General features: G+C 45.7%; 1 protein-coding gene across 3 annotated transcripts in view; it reads left to right on the top strand.

The window, feature by feature from the left end:
• The window catches only part of Pknox2 (PBX/knotted 1 homeobox 2), a 269,797-nt gene that overhangs the window by 47,359 nt on the left and 196,648 nt on the right, over positions 1–25,790 (top strand). For all 3 annotated transcript variants that reach the window (XM_036192449.1, XM_036192446.1, XM_036192447.1), the window contains exon 2: positions 20,258–20,327. The gene's annotated coding sequence lies outside the window, so the exon portion shown is untranslated. The remainder of the gene's footprint in view (positions 1–20,257; positions 20,328–25,790) is intronic.

The raw sequence follows: 25,790 nt of genomic DNA, 5'->3' as shown, positions 1-25,790 counted from the left end.
GAGGTCTGAGCAGTTGTCTGGGGACAGCAAGGCTGCGAAACAAGCCTCTCCCTTCACCCCCCAGTCTCTCCCTCAACTCCTTTCCTTGCTGGGCAGCCAGGAATGTTGTTTCTCTTCTTCCAGATGAATTCTTAGAGACAGAAGTGTCCACAGCACTCTGGACATCCTTGAAAACTGAACAGCATATGGCTCTCTTTTTGACCCCAGTGGGACTGACTGGGGAGGGCCTGTTCTTGGAAGTCTGACTGAATCAACAAAGGCCCCTCCTTTTCCCTCTGCTGTCCCATCAGAGCAGGGCCTCTGACTTCACATCGCTGATCTGAACTGTGGGCAACAGGGAAGCATTGTTAGAGGTGGTTAATAAATGAGGCCTCCTCTGCTGACCACATGGAGCGCTCACTTGGGGCATGTTCAGGCTTGGCTGGCTGGGATGTGAAAGTACAAGGAAGGAGTGGGCTGTGGGAGTTTTTTTCTCTTTCCACAAAACACACACATTCATGCACACATACACACACAGTCACTCACACACACACATACATACATACACACACACACACATATATATATGTATGCATGCACACACACATACACACGTACACTCACACATACATATACAAGCACACACATTCACATATGCACACCCAGTACTTTCACACGCATACAGACACATGCATACTTGTACACACATGCATAGATAGACACATAGACATACATATACATGCACAATGTACACTTAAGCATATACAATACACATATATGCACACACATACACATATACATATAATATAGACATATGCACACATATACATGCAAATATACTCACATACATACACATAGCATATACACATACATATACATACATGCACACATCATGTAAACCAAGGTTTATTAATATGTGGACCTTTGGGTGACATTACTAGGTATAGTGCTAAGGCAGACTGCTTTTGTCTGGTGACTTGATGGCTCATCTGCTTCTCTCCTTTCAGCCGTCCATTTAGATGGGGCCTTCTTTTCAGCGACTCTCTAAGGTGACTAGACTTGGTGGGAAGGCCTTGGTTCTGAAGAGCCGGGCTTCAGAGGACTGAGAGTCACCTGTCAGTATAATCAGAGAGGGATCTCAGGTTGCTTGCAAGCATTGGGGAGCACCTGCTTTCTCAGGGCCCTGGGCTGGGTGCAGGGAAGCAGATGTGGCAACCTTGCCCCTGCCTTCAGCATCTCACGGGTCAGGGGTTGTGGTGGGTGGGGAGGCATTGGTTCAGACCGTAGGTTCATGTATCTATGGAGGAGGACATCCATGGCCATGATGGGGAGGGGACAAGGACTTGGTCAAAAATTTGTTTGCAGGAGGTGATATCAGTACAGACTGTCCAAGTCTTTACTCGGCTGAGGGAGAGAAGATGCTATCCAAGGAGGAGGGACAGATGGACTGAGCGCTGAGGCACTTGGGTTTCAGTATGCAGTTACTGGGGAAACTAATGGACATATTTAGACAGTGAGGGACATTGTCAGGGTATTTAGAACACTTGCCTAAGCAGACATGGGTTAGAAGGGTCCAGACCAACCCCATATGGCTAGAGCCATACACATTTTTAAAATTCTATTTCGTACAGTGACGTTCAGGAGTGGGGCTTAACGACATATCCAGGAGCACAGTTCTTCCTCTGTCACAGTCTCAGGGAGAGGTGGTTTCTAACTAGCTTTCCAGTGGGCCACAGGTTGGTGGTGGAAGTTCAAACAGCAGCACACTGTTATCCAGACTGGCAAATGCCAAGGGTACAGGATGGAGTTAAACAATTTGGGGGGAAGCTGAAGGACACGGGAGGGTGTCTTTTTCTCTACTTGTTGGTATACACATTTTAAAATAAAATTACAAAAACAAAACAGAAACCACTTAGAGAAACTATCCGCAATGCCCAGGGACACAGGATAAGCCAGAACAAGAGTTCCTTACAAGTGTTTCTGCCGCTGTCTGAGCCGTGCATGTGTATGGTGGAGGCTCACCTCTTCAGTTCAAGCATCCACGAGGCTGAGGCAGGAGGACTGGGAGTGCAAGACGAGTCTAGATGACACAGTAAGCTTGAGGTTAGCCTGGGCTACTATGAGCTCTCCTCTGAAAACAGAAATAAATCCAAACCAAACCAAATGAACGACAGTAACAACAGACCCCAAAACAGGGCTGGAGAAAGCGTTTGTTGGTAAAATGTGTGCTTTACCAGTGTGAGCACCTGAGTTTTACTCCCAGAATCCATGGGTCTGGGGTTTTTTTTAATTTTTTTTTTTTTGGTTTTTGTTTGTTTGTTTTTTGTTTTGTTTTTTGGTTTTTCGAGACAGGGTTTCTCTGTGTAGTTTTGGTGTCTCTCCTGGATCTCGCTCTCTAGACCAGGTTGGCCTTGAACTCACAGAGATCCGCCTCCTCTGCTTCCCAAATGCTGTGATTAAAGGCGCGCACCGCCGCCGCCCAGCAGAATCCATGTTTAAAAAGAAAAGAAAAGAACGGGGTGTGGGGGCACGCTCCAGCTAGGGGCGCTGTTGCTGTGGTGAAACCCGGGGAGGAAAGGGTTTATCTGTTCATCACTGAAGAAAGTCAGGACAGGAACTCAAGCAGGGCAGGAACCTGAGGCAGGAACTGATGCAGAGGCCACGGAGGGGTGCTGCTGACTTCTTTGCTCATCATGGCCCAGCATCAGTTGCTCGGCCTGCTTTCTTATAGAACCCAGGGCCACCAGCGCAGGATGGCACCACCCACAGTGGGCTGGGCCCTCCCCCATCAGTCACTAATTAAGATAAAGCCTTACAGCCAGATCTTATGAGGGCAATTTCTTAATTGAGGTTTCCTCTTTTCAGATGACTCTAGCTTGTGTCAAGCTGACATAAAAACAGGCAACACAGCGACACATGCTTGGAATCCTAGCACTAGGGAGGAGATGGGCAGATACCAAAGCTCTCTTGCTGGCCAGCCTAGCCTAATCAGTCAGTTTACAGGCCGGAAAGACACCCTCTCTCAAAAGATGGATGCCTCCTGAGGAATGGCAGCTTAGGATGATGCACACATAAAACATACATGAACATACATAATAGAAAGTGGTGGTGGTGGGGTGGGAGGGTGGGATAAGGATGAAGTCAGTGGCCTAGTGTATGCAAGGCCCTGAGTTTGATCCCTCCCACTGAAAAATAAAAATATATAAACATATAAATTTGAAAGATATTATTTAAGCTACAATTTGACATGCAATTTCATATTGGGACACTGATGCTCAGGGTAGGCTTCCGTCTATATGAAATGGCATCTGTATAGGTATGTTCTTTGCAGCTTTATTTGTGATAGCAAAAACTTGGAAAGAACTCAAGCATCCATTAATTGAAGACCAATTATAGGCTGTCCTGATAAGGAATACTATGGATTTAATTTGAGGAAGTTCTTTGTGTTGATGTGGAAAGATCTCCAAAATACATTGTGAATAAAAGCAGAGCCCCCTAAAAAAATGCCACGGTATACACAGAACTGGGAAAACATGAGTCCACGTTTGTATTTGTTTGGACAGATGAGAGATAGAAAAGAGAGGCAGACATCCCAATGTACATCATTTCATACTATGGAATTTTGAACTGTGCTATATAGTGTCTATTCTAAAACTGGATTTTAAACAAAACAAACAAACAAACAAAAACCAAATCCAAACCACTACCATGAAAAACAATAGCAAAAATACCCCACTACCAATTCTACCAAACATCTGGGGCTGAGTTGTACTAAGAACTTCTGATTTGCAGTCTCTAGGCTCAAAGCTATACAGTGACCATGGGGATATAGGGACAGATCTGAGGAGTTACTTGGGTGAGGAGTGAAATCCCCCAGTATTGGGTATGGGGATTGAAGAGCATGGAGATAGAGATGGGTCCCCAAGATAGCCCTGGTCTGAGATGGGAAGACTGGAGAGAAGCCCATTGGGGACAGGGGCAGCTTTCTATTACCAGGGCCGTCACCCCTGGAGAATCACCAGCTCTGGCATTCTTTTCCCATTCATTCCAGAACTGGTCCTGACCCCGCCCCATTTCTCCACAGAGGCAGCGTTTCCTCAGAGGGCATATTCCTCCAAAGTTGCATGTTTTGCTGAAGCCTGCCCCACTGAGGGGTCTAGGCTCTAGCCTGCTGGTAAAGCTCCCTCCTTCCAGAGTAGCTCTCAGATCCAAATCCCAAGGAGGTGTTGACTCTGCAGGGCGGGTCTTCAGGAAACAGAAGCATTAACAGTACCTATAGGCCAGGGGTGGGGAAGAGGTGCGGTCGGTCGGTTGGTGCACACAGCATCAGAAACCCACATTCCTCTCTGGGTCAGTGTGTCATAGGATGTGGTGCTCCTGATGGAGAGGACATGAGCTGTGAATCTAGTTGCCTGGGCTCTCTCAGGATGCATGCACCCTGGGGACCGGTGGCAGAGCCAGAGATGGAGAAGAATAGGTAGTGTATGCCGGTACGTTTGGGCACATGTACTCCTTTGTTGAGGCAGCATGTCCTTCTGTGAAGGTGGGGCTAAGATGGAACACCGGGTGAACAGCTGTGGGCAGCTGTGTGGTTTGGTGTTGGAAGCATGTGAACTGAAGTAAAATATGACTACACTCTTGGTTTTGGCTGTAGCTGGGAAGGATTTGAGGACAATTAATAAATCATTTAGTGGCCCAAGTTTAAGTAACTTATTATTATGGGATGCATATATTTATTATGCTTCACTAAGCAACACTGGCACGCTTCCTCTGACTGTCACACAATTTGCATGCAGTTTGTTTCCGCAGGTTTTTTTTTTTTTTTTAAATGAATCTATAAATTATTAACTCTCATTCTTCAGGACAGCTTGCTCAAATTTCCTCCCCAACCACCTGCAAAAACTCTGTGTCCTCAAATGATGGCAGTGCTACCTACCTGTTGTGTGAGGCATGGGAAGTGGCTGGGAACCTGGAGCTGGTACCCACCAAGGTGTATAATTGGGGTGATTGGCTGGTACCCGGAGAAGTACTGTGAATGCAATGCTGCCTTCCAAATCTATGTGAAAGCTGAGGAAATGTGGGGTCAGGGAGAGGCAGCCCAGTTAATGCAGGGGCCTGAAGCGCTTCTGACGCCCGGGGCTCCCAATGGTCATTATTCAGATAAGGAAGCCCAACCCTGCAATATAGGTCATCACTCTTACCCTCTCCAGCTCAAAGATTGTTCACCGTCACTCTCTCTGCACCTTTTTCTAAGATGTTCTCCACACCCTCTTTTTCTTTTTTGTCTGAGAAGTGTTGTTGTGTTTTCTTGGTGATACAGTTTGAAGCTTTTGGCATTGTGACATTTCCAACCTAATCCTTAATTATTATTATCGCCTCTTCCCACAAAAATTTTGTCCAAAGTACTTAGGGCCGGGGTTAAAAGACAGCTTAGCTGGTTTGCCTCTCCACTTCCTAGGTGTCTTTCTAATATCTAGACAGTATACATCATGGAGTACATTGTGAGGAAGGCTATTCCCTGCCTTCATTTCTTCCCACCTTGTTCGAGTGACCCAACATCAACAGGTATCCACACCTGTTGAATGAATGAATGAACCAACCAATTAGAAATTCAAGCAACTTCTTGATGCATTTATATACTTTTTCTTTATCAATAAAAATCGAGAGTCAGATGTGGGGTAAGAACCTGAATGAGAGCCAGGCAATGGTGGCGGCGCATGCCTTTAATCTCAGCACTCGGGAGACAGAGCCAGGAGGATCTCTGTGAGTTTGAGGCCAGCCTGGTCTACAGAGCGAGATCCAGGAAAGGCGCCAAAACTACACAGAGAAACCCTGTCTCGAACAAAACAAACAAACAAAAGAACCTGAATGATTTGCGAAGTGGAGAAGCCACCAGTCACCTCCTCTCTCTTCCGTTCCTCAAACCAAAAAGCTTGAGATCTCTCTCAGCTCCACCTTATTACTTCCTGTCTCCTACCAGTCCTCAATCCATGACCTCGATGGTTAATTTTGGTCAGCGAGTGGGTAGCTCTGCCCTCTGACCCAAAGCAAACTTTATTGTCAGAATGTGATCGAAATAATCACACAACAACTTCTGAATACACAGGAAGCGGAGAGAAAGGACTTGGCACTCTAGGGCCATCAAGGACACTAGACTCCAGAAGCAGGAGGATGTTAATACATTGTGAGTGGGCACTCGCCTCTGCTATCCTCCCCAGTCTTCCTGAGAAAATTAAGTTGACCATGACTAAACCTTGCTGATGACTCACAGGCTTGCCCGTTGTCTCTCTCTGGCCCTGCAGACCCCAAAGTTTGCCTTTGGGGAAAACCTACTCCCTACTCCTCTTTTATGATATCTAGATAGCCAAGGCCTACCCAGATACTTTAACCTGTTAGAAATGTGTGTAACAATAGAGTAAGGAACCATAAGGAAAGCTCTAGAGCATCCCTTCTGAGTAAGGTTCATAAACGTGATTTTGTGAAACGTACTTTGACTGCTTAGAGATTTTTAAAAAATTGTTCCCTTTCCTGTACTTTTATGCAAGGTCGGATTTATGAAATTATTGAACAGCTAAATCATCAGCTAGCAAGGCTGGTGTTTTTGTCATAGAAACCATGACCCGTCTTCTGGGAGGCTGTGAGTAAAAGCGGTGTGCGCTGGAAAAGGCATTCTGTCTGCTGTTTTGCTTTCGAGAGGGTCACTGAAAGCCCTCTGATTTAGATACTTTAAGACATAAGAAGGCAATTAGCGGTGAGCAGGGCCTCTTGTTGGCTGGTGGTTTCGCACATGAGAAGGCAGCTGCTTCCCGGCCTCAGCCTGGCTCACCACCTCTTCCCCTTTGCCCCTGGAGGGTGCTAGCTCGTCAGTTTGCCACAAACAGAGCTTGGCTTGTGTCTCCCCCCAGAGGTTGCCTGCGGCCGACCTTTCTGTAGCCCAACAGAGGGCATTTTGAGCAAATCCCTGCCCCCAGGGGCCTTTAGACCCTTCTATGTGTGGGCAGATCCCCCAGCCTGTTTTCATACCCTTTGCCACCTGCAAGCTCTTTTGCAGGCAGATGCCAGGTGGAGACAGTCAGCTGCACAGGAGAGATTGTTCTGGGTAGTTACTGCTAGCAAGGGACCATATTCTATCTCCCTGCCATCAGAATAATCTGTCCTCTGCTGGAGGCATCTCAGAGGAGCAATGAGCAGGTGAGGCTCAGCAGATGGCACTGCAGCCGGGGTGGCTGGGAGCTGGAGGGCAGAGATGCCATCCTGCCTCAGTGCAAGAGGTCCTGCTTCAGTGCCCAGTGACTCTGCCACAGTGCCCAGTGGCCTGTGCTGTGAACCCAGAAACCCTCCCCGACTCCTCCCCTGTTTATGGCAAAATTGGATCTCCTTAAGAAAGGCATGGTTTTCCTACTCCGTTTGTTCTCAGATTGGTGTTATACCCTGGAGCCAAATTAGTGGCTAAGAACAATTGGAAACAAATGCTCTTTCAGCATCCCACTGTGATCTAGGGATCCAGGTGGGGACACCAGCCGTGTGGTTGCTTTCTCCACTGAGCCACTCCTCTGCTGGGAGTCAGCATCCCAGAACCGTTTAGCACAGCCAAAGTCCCTCATCATCAGCCAGCACTGTGCACATCTGCCTAACCCTGGAGCCCTGTTCAGTTATTTATGAAACAATATTCAGGGCCAGCCCCAGGAGACGAGTTGGGAAATAATGAATGGGAAGTGTCTTAATGCTGTTTGAAGGGGCTCTGAGACTCCTTCTCTGAGATGCACAGGATGGTTGGTTTGGTCCGGACCTAACACCAACATTTTCTTCTTTTCAGTACTGCTCTAAGAAAGGTAGCTGACCCCACTGCCCCCTACTACATGGCTATATCAGCTGCAAAGGGACCTAGTAATAGAAAGTTCTGGGAATACTTGGTGGGGAGAACCTGCTGTTGTCCCTTCATACTTCACCCTAGGCTTGTTCAACCTTTGACGTCATGACTGGACATTGCCACTTACAAAGTTTGCATCAGAAAACTCATAATGCTTTGTTTATGCTTTTTGTGGGGGACAGCATTCATTGCTATCCTTGGCTGCACGCAGCGAGAGGGCTAAGGACATGCCTATTAGAATGTAGGTTTCTGCAGGTCAGAGAACTGGATTTGTTCTTCATCATTAAATTCAACCTAGCAAAAGACACGCTAAAAACACTTTATACATAAATGAATTCCTGGCCTGGCTTCCCATCTGGGATTCCCTAAATAAATCCCACTCCCCGCCCCCCCATGTCTTAAATTTAAAATGAAAAGGAGGGTTTTATTTTGTTTTCTTGGTTGGTTGGTGTTTTGAGGCAGGGTCTCATGAACTAGTTAAGGCTGGTCTAGAACTTGTGGCAATCCTCCTGCCTCCAAAGTGCTGACATTGTAGACTTCTGCTACCACTTCCGGCCATGCTCTGTTCTCACTTGGCACCCTCTCTGAGCCAGCTCTTCTGCTGTAACCGGCTCCTAGGCTGGCAGGCACTGCCCCGTGTTGCAGATGTTTCCTCCCCCATGATGACCCTGGTTTAGTCCTTATTGCTTCTTGGTGGCAAAAATGCTGTACTTTGCCTGCTGATGCCTCCCTTGATGAATCCTCAGATTGTCACTTTCTCTTGTCACACAGCTGAGAATTCTATGCAAAGCCAAGCCAGATGCCAGTGGGGACTTGTTAGCACAAAGCCGTGCATTTGTTCTGCCTGGGGCTGCACCTCCTGGGTAGGCTGTATTTACTTTTCTTTTGGAACCAGACCCCTCTCCAGAGGGGACTTGGGGGCCTCTTCAATTCTAACCAAACGAGGAATGTCCAGGGTCATCCTGCAGCTGACCCCTCTCCTATGTCACATGGCTTTGTTCCCCAGAGCAGGAGTAGTTTCTTCCCTCCCCCTCCATGCCTGCTTCACAGTTTCTCTTGCTTCTAGCCCAACAGGGGCCCAACAAGAATATCTACTTGCACGAGAGGCTGCATTTTAACCTTTTACAGTATATTGGGATAGCATTATTGCATTTTTACCACGTCTCTTACAGGCAAGACAAGCAGAAACATTTGAGTTAAGACCAAAAGACTGATTGATATTTCATCCAAAATTTCTTGGAATCTTAGGACTTTGGGGGCTGAATATGCACCTGGTGGACATCTTCCCTTCTGACTTATAACTCTGGGAATGTGGACAGCCTCAAAATCTTGCTATAATTCACAAAGCTTTCCCAGAATAACATCCACACCATTTGGGATAAAAACTAAGGGGCTGGCAGGCATCTGAATCTTAGAGGTTGCTCTCCCTCTAGTCCAGCCTCTTGGTCCAGGAGATGAAGAAACTGAGGCCCAGAGAATTAGAGGGACATGTACAGGGTCCTAGGTCTGAAGTGACTAAGGCCATTCTTTTGTATTGCCTAACCCTCCTACTTGACATTAAGAGGTTAAGAGTTCTAACCTGCTCACCTTCTCTCAGCCTCCCATTCCTTTCCTTTAAAAGACCTTATGCACATCATTTATTGCTGTGGATACATTCCTAGACTGTCTCTCATTTCAGACCAGAGAGTTGGTCTTCCCCACTCCCCATTAGGTGGTCCTCCTCCTCTGTTTTAAAATACCAAATAATTTCATGAATCATTTCCAATAACAGTACCAACCCTCCAGAGTCACCTTGGCTTGAGTGCTTCCTTCCAAATCTTCCCCGTGCACCCACAGTTTGGGCAGTTTTTTTTTTTTTGTTGTTGTTGTTGTTTTGTTTTGTTTTGTTTTTGTTTTTGTTTTTTTTGCATTTGGGAGAAGACAGCACTCATCCTTTCTTGTGGTCCTTCCTCTGTGGCTGCAGGGACTCTGGATTCCCTGCTCTCTCTGCCAACACTCCTGGCCCCCTTGTCTTATCTTGTCTTAGGACTACTGAGTGCCTCCATTTCCTTCTTTTTAAGATTCTGAGTGTTTTCTTCCTGCCTGCCCATAGGCACTAGGAGACGTTCCTGGTGGTGGTGGTGGGGTGTGTATGTGTATGTGTACAAAGTGTATATAAGGTAAAACTATTTTTAAGTGCACTGAACGTTCAGCAGCATTATGTTCATCCTTACAGTCATGCAGCCATCTCCACCATCCATTCACAAACCTCTTTTCATCTTGCAAAATTGAAACTCCCCTATTAAACAACTCCCCACCCAGCCCACCCTACTCCCAGCCTTTGGCATCCATCATTGTGCTTTTGCTCTCTGTGGATTTGACTGTTCCAGGTACCCCCTATGAATGGAATCAAAGACTATTTGCCCTTTTGTGCTGGCTTATTTCACTTAGCATAATGTACTCACAGTTCATCCATGTTGTAGCATGTATCTTTTGCACTATTATGTGTATCCACCCAGGTTAGTCAGCTGTGACAAAATACTAGAGAAAATCGTGCTAGTAAAAGGTAATGTTTATTTTGACTCTTGGGTTTAGAGATTTTAGTCCATGTCATATGGCCCCTTAGTCCATGTTGTATGGCCCCGTTGCTTTGTACTGTGTTGGTGCAGAGCATCATGGTGGGAATGTGTGATGATGAAGGCCTGCTTCCTGACAAAGACATAGAGGAAAGGCTAGGGTACCAACATCTCTTTCAAGGACCTGCCCCCAATGACCTAATTTCCTTCAGTAGGTCCTGCCTCCTTCCAGGTTCCATCACCTCTCAGTAGCGTCGTTGGCTGTGAAGAACTGGCCTGTCTCCATTTTAAGCTTAAAAGCCATCTTACGCTAAAGACAAATTAGGTTCATTCCTGTTTATGATTAAACCTCTGTTTCTCAAGGACTTGGCTATGCCCCATGTGTAACCTTAACCTCAAATGGTTCTGTACTGCCTGTTCCAGGAATGGCAATCATGTCTTTGTTTCAAAAAGTTGTTTATAACCATTTTGCAATGCTACTTTGTTTCAAAAGGTTATGTGACCACCTAATGACTACCTTGTTATGACTATCTTGTTATGCCCACCTTGCAACAAAATCTTTGTTTCAAGAGGGACTAACCTATGTTATGCTTATGTTCTGATCCTCTAACCTGTAACCTCACCTATTTTGCCTGCCAAATCCGTCAGAAGGAAACCATCTAACCCTGAGCTATAAAAGGCTTGTTTTCTTCATATCCAATGCTGACCACTAGGACCCCCTCCTTAGGGGGAGGCAGCCTGTGTATGTATACATGAATCAAAAGCTTGCTTTAATCAATTGCTTGCCATAATTAATTTGGCCGTGATGATTTGGGTTGGTGGTTTTTCTTCTCCCATCTTTGGGATTAACAGTTGGTAACCAAGTCTTTAACACATGGGTCTTTGGGGATACTTTTCAGATCCAAACTATAGCAGCCACATGCCATTTCCCTGTTATTCTGTTGATGCTTCCACTTTGGGGCTCTTACAGCTGAAAGGACCATGCATGAACCTGGGTGTGGCTCCAACCCTTCTCGTGGCCGCTGAAGGTTGTCACTGGATTCTACTCCTGAAGTTGGTCACTCATTCTTTGCTTAACCTTGGCCGAGCCACATAACCTTGTGTGCATGGGTTTTGTCATTCATAGTAGAAGTGAATTGATAACTCAAGTACCACCCCCAGGAACCACATGTGGCTCTCTCACTCTTGACATGAAGATGATTGTGTCCAGAGGCTGAGTTTTGCATTTTATCCTATTTTAATTAATTAGCATTTGACTGTAAAGAGACATATGTGGTGGCCAGTGTCTACCTCAAAGCACTGTCTGGCTGTCCAGAATGAGGATGAGATCTGTAGAAATCCAGTAGAAAGGAAGTGTTCAGCTAATCAGTGTCTGACACATAGTAAGCACTCAATAAATGTTTGCTATTATTAGGCATTCTGTGTCTTGCTTTCCAGCCCACCACACCTGATGGCCCTCAACGACGCCCCACACTAGCAGTCCTGACTCACCTGGGGAAGGGAGAGAAGGTGTTACTGCGGTGGTGCATGTCAGTAATGAGCCTTGCACTGAATGTTTCTGGTCTGCTACTTTCCCTGGAGGGTCATGTGAGCCAGAGTGGTATGTGGCCTGCTTTGCAAGTGATTAACATGGTGTAAGCAATCTGCATAGAGAGAAAAAACCCTCCGTTGGTATTCCATTATTCTATTAGAGTTTCAGAGCTGGGATTAAGTGGACATGATTTCTTCCTATGGGCCATTAATTTTGTTTTATTGCTGGTCTGATGGCCATTACCCTTTTTTGCCAATGCATTCCCCCATTAGGTTTGTACAATTAACAAAATATGTGCTGTTAGGGCTTTGATAGGAAGAGTGGGATGGAAATGGGGGGAGGGGTGCCGCTGCCTCAGACGGGGTGGGTAGGAGAGGCTAGAGCTAGGGGTGGAGCCTCAGGAAATGGGGTGGGGTGGGGGTAAGTCTCTGCTGGAGCATGAGCCTTGGGCCATTGGCATTCCTGGAAAGCTTCAGGAAGCCCTTCCAGGCTCATGCCTGGTAGCCAGAGAGTGGAGGAAGCAAGAGAGTGGAGCACCCACCGGGTCCAGGGGGGAGAGCAGTACTGGCACTCCAAGCTGTCCGCCTTCAGCTTCTAGCTGGGTCCAGCACAGATGATGAGAACACACTGTGCTACCCCACCTGCCCCACTCTGTCACCTTGGACCGGAAACTCCTCCACAGGCAGTAGGTGCTTGTCTTCAGATCCCTGGCTCTGTGACGAAAAAGACTTCTGGTGGCACCTGCTTTCTTTTTAGTCAACCAACAGGAGGACTTGTGCCCAGTAAAATTTTAGGGATGACTGATCTCCAATGCCATTCAGTGGATGTGCAGGATTGGCATGGCGAAATCATCCTTTTTTTTCCCCCCTCCTTTTGGTGAAAAGTTAGAAATGAGCATTTTTTTTAACTTGAAATTTCCCAAATGTTTTCAGAATTTAGAAAAACAACAGATACTGAGTCTTGGAATGGTTTTAAAGAGGGAAGATGTGATCTCATTTGTGTTTCATAAAGATCTCCAGGAGTGGGGATGGGGTGGATGGGCAAGATCAGAGTGAGTCAGGAATGAGGAGGTCAACTGGGAATCTGGAGGAGGAGTGCAAGACAGTGTGAGCAGAGGAGCTGAGCTAGCTGATGGAGATAGCAGGCCTGCGTTTTGTTGTCTTTGCACTGGAGAGGATGTCCCCAGGGTCAAGGTAACTTGCCCTGTGAGCAGACTTTCCACTGGTTGGTCTCTGCACAGACCAGGCTGGTCTGTGGGCTCACATGGCTCAGTCTAGGTGGGTCTTCCCTCTGAGCTCAGAGAGCAAAGCACAGGCTTCCACCCAGGAATCAGAGCATCTCCGATTTCTTCTTCCTCATAGCTTAGTGATTCGGGTGAGACTACCAGACTAAGAGTCCATGTAGGGTTTCAGATTCACACCTACACATACAAGCACAGGCTCAAGATTAGAGGGTATCAGGAATGTGATCCAGGGACCACATGCAGGTCCTTTGCAACTCGTTGCTCAGCTCAGCCTTCCTGTGACCCAAAGAGCCAAGGATACAGTGTGGAAGTAGAATCTATGTCTACCAGGCTTAGAGGAAAGGTGTCCAGTGTCCTCAGTGGCAGTGAGTAAGACTTTCAAGTCCTGTATATTTAGTTCCAAGTAAGGATATGTTTGTTCACTGAGCTGTCATGTCATGTGGAACCTGCTGGCCAGGAGCTACAGTGCCCGAATGGCAATCTCATGGGACAAATACAAGCAATGACAGAATATCAGTGATGCTAGGTGGAACAGTGTCGGGGACTTTGGCCTTACAGCAGTGGGACACAGGATGTGCCATCTAAAGTCACTGAAGTCACTTAATAGGTATCGCCACGAATGCCTTGTCCAACTAAGGTTTTCACTCAGTACTCTTTCCCTTTCGGAAGGTTTGCTCATATAGGAGCTTTTCAGAGAAGAGGAGCCTCCAGGGAACTGTTGGCACCAAAGAAGGACTTCTTACAGATCTGATCTCAACGGTCTGGCTTGAGCAAGAACAGAAAAGTTCTGGGCAGTTAATGAGTATGGATCCCCAGTTTCTCCATTTGCCTGTCTTTCCCTGTTCTTCCGGTCTCTTTTAGACACTGAATAACATCAGTAATCCTATTAAGTTATTAATATTGTCCAGGTCCTTCAATCAATGTGGTACATGAATTACCTCATTTGTTGTTGTCTCCAGTGTCCTCTTCCTTGTAGAGGTGTGAAGATTGAGACTGACAGAGGCTAAGGTCAAAAAATTAATGGGCCCCAGCTTGAACCCCACGCACGTCTGACCCCAACATCTTTACTCTTAGCCACAATTACACTCTGAGACCCTTGAGGAAGAGATTTAGCACTTTCCCTGTAAGTTAATCAGGACCATCTCATGTGCAGATGTTGGAAGAATTTTGTTTTACGAATCTAACTCTATCATTTTCTAATGGGGAAATTGAGGCATAAAGTGGTGAATGCTTTTTCTCAAAGATTTAACAGTAAGGTAATTGCACAGTCAGCATGAGTCCACGCACCTGGCTTGGACTACTTTTGGCAGTGTGTATGCACCATGGCTTCTTTAGGACAACATCATCTCCTTCATCCTTCTAGCTTACCTGGGTATGCCCACAGATGGCTGCACAGCTGTCTAAGGATGCAACATCAAGTTCTGGAAGGACTTCCAGGGGAAGCTTCCTTCTTGCATTCACCTCACCTCTTTTCCAAACAAACATGAACGTTCACCAACTCCCTTTCATTTATCATTTCACAGATTCCTTCATGTCTATAAATGTGAGTGGTCAATGTCATTTATGACTCCACATCATGTTCATAATGTTAATGTTAATAAGAGAAGCTGAAGTTCTTGTCATATCTACTACATGGCTTCATGCCTTTGACATGGTATTTGCCTGCTGAGCTCACACAGTGTTAGCTTTGGAAGGCTCTAACATATCATGCACATGGTGCAGGCATGATGTTTCTTCCTTGGTGCATGGACAGCATGGAGAAGTTGAATGTGTGTGTGGGGGGAGTGAGAGGGGGCAGAGACACAGGACAGAGCTGGAGACAGAGAGAGAGATAGACAGACAGAAACAGAAATGGAGACACACAGAGAGACAGAGACAGGTAGAGATACCAAGATGGAGATATGTAGACAGACAGACATGAGGGACAGAATGCATCTCCCTTACATCTCTAACACAGAAGCAATCTCCAATTGGTATCCACTTACAAATGAACATTTAGTTTCCTCCAAGGGAGTCTCGCTGGGAAACAAACAACTCTTAAGGGGAGGTCCCGGGCCCAGCAGTGAACAGCCAACAGGAAACAAACTCAGTGCCATTTGTGAAGGTCCCTTGTCTTATAAAGTTGTATCGGGACTTTTTCTTTTCTTCCATTTAAAAAAAAATATTATCTTTTTAAAGTGTATTTACATATTTACTTTTTAAATTTTTTTTCTTCTCTCTTTTGACTCCACAGGTCCAGTTTAGTGTTTTTGTGGGATTGCTGAATGTGTGAACGAACGGGTCTTTGCAGCTTTATCTGTTTCTCATGCGTTTCCTTGCCCTTTTTTCCTTATGTTTGTTTGTCTTGTCCCTATCCAATATGCTGGCCTTTGCTTTATCTAATTACATTTTATTATTATCCCTTAGAAGCCTGTTTGTTTTCTAATGAGAGACAGAAACGGGGTGGACCCAGATGGGAGGGGAGGTGGGGAGGAACTGGGAGGAGTAGAGGGAGGGGAAACCATAATCAGGATATATTAAATGATTTTTAAAAATCTGTTTCAATGAGGGGGAGGAGAAAAGAAACAAGTAGAGTGGAAAAAAAGGAGAAAAGAGAGGGACAGAAAGTTAGAGAAAGAGCTGAGAGACGGAAGGAGAGAGACAGGCATTTGGAGACAGAGATACAGAGGTACCATGTAGATGGAAACAGATGGAGATGGGGCAAAAGAGAGAGATGTGACTTCGAATATTTATATTAATTCTTTGAGAACGTAGTGCTCTGTATTTTGATCACACTCATGCCTCAGCTCCTCGCGTGTCTACTCTCTACCTTCACCTCCCCACACACTTCTCCTCTTCCCCCCATGGAGTCTAGTTTGTATCACCCTGCTTCTCCTGGGAGTGAGGCCTGCCCTGGAGTGTGCTCAGGCTTCCAAGGGTCACATCACTGCACAAAGTTGACTCTTCCTCTGCTGGAAGCTATCAAATGCCAATAGTTCTTCGCTAGGGGTGGATTTCATCGCCCCTCCATGCTTGGATCTCGCCTGGCTGGAGCTCATGCAGGCCTTGTGAATGCTGTCACAATTGTAGTGAGCTCATATGAGCTGCTGCTGAGTCGTGAGAGGAAATGACTTTGATGATACTTTAGTCGTTCAACTCAGGGATTGACCTTAATTGCAAGTTATTCGCTCTGCTTTTGAAGGTTGAATTGTGTTATGAGATGATGGTGAAAGATGACACCATTAATATTTTCGGAAAATATGAATTATCGGGGCTTTTATGATAGTTCAGTGGTTAAGAACACTGGTTCTACAGCCATGGAGACCTGAGTTCAGATCCTGGGACTCAAATAACTAGGTTATGATCTTTCTGGGGCTTGCTGACCACCAGCTTAGTCAAAAGCCATGAGCTCCAGGTTCCATGAGAAACTCTGCTTTGAAGGAATAAGGTTCAGAGGAAGAGAGCAGATACCTGAAGTCCTCTCTGGCTTCTGCATTTGTGCATGCCTGCATGCTGCACCACATGCATACATGCTCACAGAAATGCTGTTACACACACACACACACACACACACACACACTCACACACACACTCAAATGTGTGTGCGTTTTCTTTTTTGATTTTGCTAATGGCTGAAGGCCAAATCTGGGACACCATTCCTTGGCACAGCTTTTCATGTAGTGCAGGAAGCTCCTTCAGTGCTATGAGTCACTATTTGGAGTGAAGCCTTACTCATTTCTGAATGTTTCTCATTATTAGAGAATCCCTTGTTATGTGAAGACTAGCTTCCTCTAGAATCTTTGATTAGTCTTGAGCCTACCTTCTAGAACAATGCAGTCACTATTTCATGGTTTCTGGACTTATTTGGCAGTCTACCAGGAGGAAGAGGGATCTAGTTACTTTAGGCAATGATATTCCTAACTCTATAACCAGTGGGTGCTACTAAGAGGGATAAAAGGCAGATTCAGGTCCTGTTTCTTCTCCTCTGTCTTCTACCTCCCAGCCTCTTCTCAATGAAAAGAATGTAATAATAGCTGGTGCTTAGTGGATGCTCGACTTACATGGAGCACTATTCTAACACACCTTAGGTTGCGTGGCACCTCACAATCCTCACAGCCACTCTGAGAAGTTGAGATTTAATTAGTCCTATTTTCAACGTGAAAAACTGAAGCACAGAGAGGTTCAGGAACCTGCCCCTGATCGTTTGAATTGGAGTATATCCACCCTTGTAACCACTGGGCTTTAACCACCAGACATCTTTTCTCCTCTTTCTTTTACTAATCAATGTCAAAGTCCTTAAAACATGACAGCATTACAGCATACAGAATTAATACAAGCTGCTAAGTCCAGAAGGACATCACCCAGGCCCCAGCCAGACACTGTATGGCTATTAAGATCACATTTAACAACACTGGCAGCATCAACAGCATATCCTGTGCTTGCGTTGAACTCAGATGACCCAAGGTTCTTCTGTTGTTGTTTTTCAAACTAATTCAACCCATTCTGGTTCTGCAATTGATTTTTTGTAGTGTAAGAGCCAGGTTTTATGTGCATATACTTAACAAATCATTTTTCTACAGTTTTATTAAGAAAATGAATTTGCATGTGGACATAGAGTATAATTTGATGGTTTCAAGTAATAAGATTGTGGGCAATTTTGCCCCTGACTTTCAAAATTATTTCATTTGTGGTTGTCATGATGTTGGTGTGCAAGAAATAAAAGCTAGTGATGAAAAATGAATGTTCTAGTTTAGGCCATCTTTTTTAGCTTGTTCAGTGCTTTATAGCAACCTGAATTCTGATCCTGTTGCATAGAAGCTTCCCTTCTTGGCTTTGCAACATGTGCAGATGAAAAGTCAGCTGTATCTTCTAAGTTACTGGTGTCTCAGATGGACAGTACCGAAGGGCAGGGAGAGAACATACTGCCTCCTTTAATAGACTCTAGAGACAGTGTCCCCAGCTCATGTAGTGCTCAGAAAGAATGTGGAAGTAAATAAGAAGAATACATATTAGCACCCACTGCCAACTAAGCTGGATCTTGGCTGCTCTTATAGATTCTTGTTGGAGTGAACAGTGTCTGTCATTCAACATTTCAGCAGATACTTCCTGGGAATCTGACCCATTTGAGGCACTCTCCTAAACCCTAGGGATATAAAGACACATAAAATGTGTTTCCTTTCCTCAATGACTTACAGTCTAGTGGCATGGTCTACTTCATAAAGGGTCTGCATGAACTATGAGCATGAATATGAAGCCATTCGGAGACAGCCACAAAAGAGCCTTTGCCTAGAGAGGACAGTTTATTTCCGTATGCATCTCACTGTTCTTCATGCCTGAGTCTAACTGAAGTTCCACTTTTTCCCAAGATGCTTCTCTTGTCTTAGTTAAAGGGGAAATGCCCAAGTGAGTGGAAGAGGGGCACTAACCATGTCCTACCATTTCCTTACCAAAACAACCTCCAGTGACTCCAGGGGCTCTGATGCCAGACCTGATCTTTCTTGTGTGATGCTTAGAGTCCTGGATGGTTTATGCCATTGTGCTTGCTTGGAATCATTTCATCCTTTAGAATCCCCCAGGCAGAGCAACCTTGACCCTGTCCCAGGGTTCTCCACACTTCTCCCTTCTTGTCTTTCCTTAGATCACCTCCCTTTTTTGGCATGTCCTCACGTTAGTCAGCTTTCTATCACTATTACAAAATATTATAGATAATCAGTTTATGAAGAGGAAAGGCTAATTTTGACTCATAATTTTGGAGGGTCTAGTCCATAGTTGATTGACCGAATTACTTTGGGCCTATGACAAGGCATGCTCTGGTGGAAGTATGCAGTAGAGTACAGTTGCTCACCTTCTGGCTGAAGAGCAGAAGGCAAAGAGTGGGGAACCAGGGTCATACAATCCACTTCACGGCCATTCAATGTTCTAAATACCTCCCCCAGGCTCTACCCCTTCAGGGTTGGACCATCTAATAGTGCCACTCTGGCAACCAAGCTTTTGACGCACAGGCTTTTGGGAGACGTTTAAGTCCAAACGTTCCATGCTTGACACCCTCTCCCTCCCACCAGCCGAGTCATGCCCATTCAAGTCTTCAGACTCACATCCGACCTCCTGTGAGACTTCCCTTGAGTGTTTCAACCCCTGCTAACTCTATTGCATTGTGGAGAGAGAGCAATGTTCTCCACCAGAACTTGGCACAACTCTTTGTACAGTGGTGTCTTTTCTGGCATTCCTTCACCAGGGCAATCTTCCTTCCCCAGCGAGATGATGGCAAAGTTATTAAAACAGGAACCAAGGATCCTGTTCCTGTGGGCTCAGTGCATATAGATCATGGAGCAGACACCCAATAAACATATGCTTCTATTTTTTAAAAAATATCTTATCCTGGCCGGGTGGTGGTGGCGCATACCTTTAATCCCAGCACTCTGGAGGTAGAGCCAGGCGGATCTCTGTGGGTTTGAGGCCAGCCTGGTCTACAGAGAGAGATCCAGGACAGGTACCAAAACTACACAGAGAAACCCTGTCTCAAAAAAAACAAACAAACAAAAAACAAATGTTTTTTTCTAAATTGTCCCCATTATTTTTCTCCATGCGCATTTTTCTTTCTACCCAACTGGACTTTTCACCTTGAGTTCCTCCTGTTGGGAAAGAGAAATGATATATTATAATCTCAAAAATTTTTTAAATGAGAAAAAGTTCCTCCTGTTGGAAGACTTTTATCTTCCCACCATGAACAACGGGTTCCATTTTGTCTGCTTGCATTGTGCCGACTTCCCTGTCCACACTTCAGCCTTTCATAAGGGCTCTCTGCTCTGTTCCCCTGCATGGGGTCTTCCACCAGGTGAGACGGTCCAGTCAGTGGTTATCGCTTTGGACAGCTTGGGGCATTCAGCCACCAAAAGCTCTCTCTCTCTCTCTCTCTCTCTCTCTCTCTCTCTCTCTCTCTCTCCCTCTCTCTCTCCCTTCACAGGACTTCTAACCCCAGCTTTGCTGTTAAGCAGGCTCACCCCTGGGTCTACCCCATGCCTACCCTGCTTCTCACCTACCCCCTGCCCACCCCAGCAGAATCTTACCCTGTCTACAAAGATATCTCCTTCTATTGGCAGGTCACGCCTGGAACAAGACTTTAAGGCTCTCTGTCCTCCATGCTGCTCACTAGAAAAGAGGCCCTGAACTGTAAGTAACTTTGATTGGCGTTTTCCACACTGACCCTATAAAGTTATGTGTTCAGGACCAGCCCCAAGCCTGATCTTTAACTGCTGTACATTGCAAAAGAAACACACTGAACAATGAACCAGTCAGAATGTAAAATACAGTGGGGCTCTAATTAGATTATGTCTGAATGTGACAAAGAGGCTCTGTAATATGACATGCTATTTAATTAGACCGTATTGATTGGACATAAAGGTAGATTTGATATGTTACATGTGTCGTGAGTGCTAGGGAAGGAAGCTACTAAGTTTGCGAGGCCAACCTGATCCTCAGCCTCTTCTGTCCGTGGCCTGAGCAAGAGTACAGGAAAGAATGGATGACACTAGCCCCCCATCCAGGCCATGTTCATAGCTCATGCTTTCCTTTCTAGTTGGTTATTTCTGGGGACATATGCCAATCACTTCCTTCCTCCAGGACTCTAATGGCTCCATCCCCTTTGCAGCTGATGGGCTCAGTGTTGGCCCAGCACACTTGGCACCAGTCTGCTCACTTATAGGACCTGGCCAAAGCCTCCTCTGCACACCATTTCTTGGTAACTCAAATGTGCCCACTCCCTCCTGGGATTCTGCAGCACCATCTCACTGCCCAGACCCCCCGACTTTCCTCCCTCCAGTAGGGCACAAGCTACTGGTGGGGGCAGGTCTGAGACTCACCTTCTTCCTGGTCGTCAGTTGATAAGTGTTAGCAGGTTACCCTGGGCCGCCGCCATAAAGACTTCTCTGCTTCAGGGGCTACCTGAGGCTGAGGCACTACCACTGAGACTTTGATAGTACATTGGCTTTCAACCAGTCCATGGAATTATAAATGATTAACCGTTATCAGTGCACATCTTCACCTCTGTGTAAAAATAGATTGACTGTAATGAGGGTTTGAATAAATCATAAGAATGGCCGACTTGCGATGGGCTAACATCCGCCGATGGCTGCCCGGTGAGTGAGCAGGGCGCCGGGCCTCTGCCTAATGGCCTGCAATTCAGTGCTGGTTGCCTGAATGAATGATTGACGGGCCTCTGCTCCCAGGGCACCTCCTCTGAAGCCCAGGCTGAAAGGGTGGAGAAGGGTGCCTTTCTCCATTCTGTTCCAGGAAAGCCTGCCTAGAACTAGGGATAGTGGTATATGGGTGTGGATGTGTAGGTGTGTGGGTGTGTGGGTGGGGCAACTGGAGTAGAAGATAATGACCTCTGTGAGAATCAATGTCTCCTCATACCGGAGGTTACTGGAACCTCATAAGTCAAGTATGAGGAGCAAGCTGAGCGTGACCCTTAATGAGAGCTGAGAGTAGGGGAGAATTGGTCTGTGTGGAGGGGAGAGGGCATTCTGAGCACTGGGCCATGGAAACCCAGGGTAAGGTCCCTCAAAGGGACACTCCTGGACCTACATTGAGAAACCCAAGAGCAGGTCCAGGGCTCTTGGATGGGCAGGAGTCAAAGGTTTTTCAGGTAGTAGTTGCCCAAGCCACTTCAGGTGTGAGGATCCTGCCCTTTGGAGAGGGAGGCAGAAGTGGAGAGACAGCAGGCACACAGTGACAAGGACAAGATAAGAAAGAGGCAGAATGTCTGAAGTTTCCAAGGGAATTCAGAAGAATCCAGTGATAGCCAGATTTGCATGGGAATAATGGAAATGATGCTGGATGTGCTGGAAGCAGCAGGGAGAGTTTTATTATAATGGTCTCTTGGTTTTTAGGCTGTGTAACAAACTGACACACAGACACAGCAGCTGAATGTTCATTCTGTCCAAATATTCTGTGAGTCTGTGGGATTTCAGTTAAGACAACTCAGAAGCTGGGCAGTGTAACCACCACAGGCTCGTTCCCCCCAAATTATGGGCTTTTATATCAGCTCTTGACTGAGATCAGTCAGTCAGACCTCCATGGCCTTTTCCCGTGATCTGGGCTTCCTTACAATATGGCTGCCAAACTCCAGGCGAAGCTGCCTGAGGGAGAGCAAACGTGGTGAAAGCTTTATTGCCTTTCACAACTGGTTCCTTAAAGTCAAGCAGCACCACTTCGTTCTATCCGAGTAGGACAAAGGTCCGAAATCCTCACTGCCTCCCAACACTATCAATATCCCGTCAAAGGGAAAACAAAACACATTTTTTATCCATCCCTTCATATTTACAGGGGGTGGTTCCAGACCCCTTGCAGAGCCTCAAATCAGAAGATGTAGGTGCAGACACCGGCAGGCATAGCATTTACAAGTAGCCTATGCACATCTTCCCACATACTTGAAATCATCTCTAGATTACTTATACCATTGAACACAATGTAAATGCTGTGTAAATAGTTGCTAATACTGTGTTGTTTAAGAAATGATGGGAAGCAAAAATGCCTGTACTTGTTCATTACAGATACTTAGTTTATCAACTATTACCTACCTGTAATTTATTCTATAACCTACAGATATGGAAGCTATCCTATGGATGCTGTTGCACTCATCTTTGGAAACCATGACCTACTACGACTGCTATTGGCCTAGTACAATGGGCCTTACCTAGTTCCCAGAACAATTGAAATTGACCCTTCGGGGAGCGTGGGGGTGGGGGGGTGCTCTATTCTGTACAGTCTGGAGAATGATCTATGATAGCTGTCCTTTTGGTTTTGAAGGAATGAGTAGGTAGCAAACAAAAGATTAAAGAATAAATAGTGAGTAGTAATAGAAGCAGCAGACAGCTAGCAAAAGATATCCTCAAATCAGGTGGTAGAGGTACTTGGAGTATCCAAGAGAGCACAAACAACACATACTATCATCAATTAGGGGCATAGAAACATCCAGCAGAAACTGACTGGGAAAGCCCCGTTGAGGCAGCCAGCTCACAGCTGAGAGGGCAAATAGAGAGCAAAGGCCTTGAGTGAGACTTCAAATGAAAGAGTAAATAACAGCAGAAAGATTATGTTACCAAACCAGGTACTTACGATCATCCAGAAGAAGCCAACTAGGGAAGTTGAGGCACTCAGCTGGAGTCCCCAGTTGAGATTTTCATCCACGGGTTAACTTCTGAATTTCTGGCTTCTTATTCCCATGGAGGCATTTTTACATTATGGGATAAACAATAGTAGCCTCCATTGGAAATGGTTTACCTTCAAACTTTTCTCAAGGGCGTGATGTTTTTAATACCCTTAGCTGCTTACTGTTTTTCTTTCTCCCTGGCACAGAACCAAAAGGCCAGCCTGATCCAGGACAGGGATTTTAAAGGATAGTTCACATAAACATGCTTGGATCTGAAGTGTGCTGAGGGACAATCTTGCTTCAAGAGTCTGCTTCTCAGTGAGCGTAAACGATGCATGACAATTTACCACCATAACATACATGACACCCTAGGAAGAAACCTTTGGACCCCCTCCAAGCCAAGCTCAGCTTCTTCCCAGGCAGGGGTGGTAGTCCTAGAAGGTGCTGGGAGACACTGTGACCTCATGGTCCATACCAGGGAGAATGCGGGTTTATAACCCGCAGCTTGAAACCTTGGGTCTCGAGGACCAGTAAACAAGGGCTCTGCAAGCCTGGGCCCTTTGCTCACATCAAGGTTCCCCGTATTACCATTTTCACAGCTATCAAAGCTGGGGTAGGTTCTAGGCAAAGCTCGGAGCTTAAAAGACTACAAGGGACTTGATGGGGTTGGGGGATTCTGCACACCACCTTCTCCATGGTCTTCCAAGTTCTCTGCTGGTCTCCTTTTTCTCTGTCACACACTCTGGTCTGGGAACCTGTACCCTTAAGGAACCACGCTCATTCCCCTTTCCCATGCCGGATATAGATGCTACTATATTTTGAAGGGAATATGAGTACGCTGGCTGCTTTATTGGGGCTTAAGGGATAAAAAACAAATCCCAAAGTCACCCAAGAGTAGAAACAGAACCAGTCCATCTTACAAGGGCTGACACTTGGGAACAGCCAGTGCCAAGAGCTAGGTAGGGAAGAGAAGGGGGAAATGGTCTTAGTCTTGAGGAAAAGGTACTAGGGTTTGGCTTCCTTCCACATGAAGTCAAATTTGATATTAGTAAGCAATGCCTGCTGAGTGTTTACTGTATACTGGGCACTATGCTAAGCCCTTGGGGTGCATTTCTCATCACACTGTACTTCATGGGATTCTGTTATTAGCTCTGTATGTGCAAGGAAGAGAAGGCCCTGAGGACAAGGGAAGTGCTATCGGAAGTCTGGGGCACAGTTGAACTTCAACTTAGAGCTCTCTGGTATTGAGACTTAACTACTTCATTATTTGCTCGGTGTATATTGTATGCATGTATAGACAATCACCAAACTCCCTTTATTATGTATAATTATTATGTTGACAAAATCTTGTTTAAAAGAAAGAGTCTCAGTTTACTCTCCTCTGACAAGACAATGTCTGATGACTTCATACCCAGTGTCACCTTCAGCATTCAAATCCTAAGTGGAGAGTGTGGGAACTTACGGACATATAGTTCAAGTGGGCCTACTTATGAAGACGGTCTGGCATGGAGGTGTGGAATAATTTCCTCTTTTTTCCCTCCTTTCATAATATTTAGGTCAGGAAACGTGTTAAACTTGGGCAGTTAAAGGAATCACATTATGTTCACTCCCTAGGACTACTGTGGGGAAACCAGATGTGAATACTCTAGAGTCATTCCTGGCACACAGTGCTCAACAGTGGTTTTTGCCATTCATTTATTCAGTAAATAAATTTTAAAAAAGGACAGGAAAGAAAGACACCAGAAAGAAAGAACACTCCTTTCTATTGCTTCTGAGAGATGGTCAAGACTCTTGCCTTTAACTGTACTTGCCACAAAGTTCACTCATAAACTATTGATATTTTAATAATACACATTAGCATCTTGCCCTTTGACAAATGAATATTGAATGAGCAATAAAGAGGCAAAGGAGTATCCAGGTACACTGTTTCAGCAAAGCTGGAGTGCTGGGTGATTGTCCAAGGGATCACCGCACTTCCAGAGACCTCGTGACTCACCCCTCCTTCCAAGGACCCTCAGAGAGGGCTCTTCACGGAACTCAGACTCCATCCAGGGAGCAGCCTACTCAGAGCCAGGTTTTTGCCTTGCCTCTTTTTCTTTCCCCAGGGCTGGAGAGGAGGGAGGTTAATAACGCACTGATAGGAATTGATCTTAATCCTCTGTGAAGTACCCTGCATTGCTTTTGATTAAAGGTTCCCTTTCACTCTCTTCTCCAAAATCACAAGTCTGAAGCTGGTGCACACTTTTATTCCCAATCACTGAGGCAGAAGCAGGCAGATCTCTGTGCATCTGAGGCCAGCCTGGTCTACAGAGCTAGTCCAAGCCAGTGATAAAGCAATGATCACATACAGAGATGCAAAATAGAATAATAATAATATTTTGAAAAAGTCTACAGCCAAGACAGACTGCAATCTACAAGACATCAGACAATGAACCTAAAGAACACAGACTGGCTTCCCCTCCTTGCTGTACCAGGTCCTCTTG

The sequence above is a fragment of the Onychomys torridus genome, chromosome 7 (assembly GCF_903995425.1).
Source record: "Onychomys torridus chromosome 7, mOncTor1.1, whole genome shotgun sequence".
Classification (NCBI taxonomy): Eukaryota; Metazoa; Chordata; class Mammalia; order Rodentia; family Cricetidae; genus Onychomys; species Onychomys torridus.
Note: the sequence above shows the minus strand (reverse complement) of the source record. Positions and strands in the feature narration are given on the sequence as shown.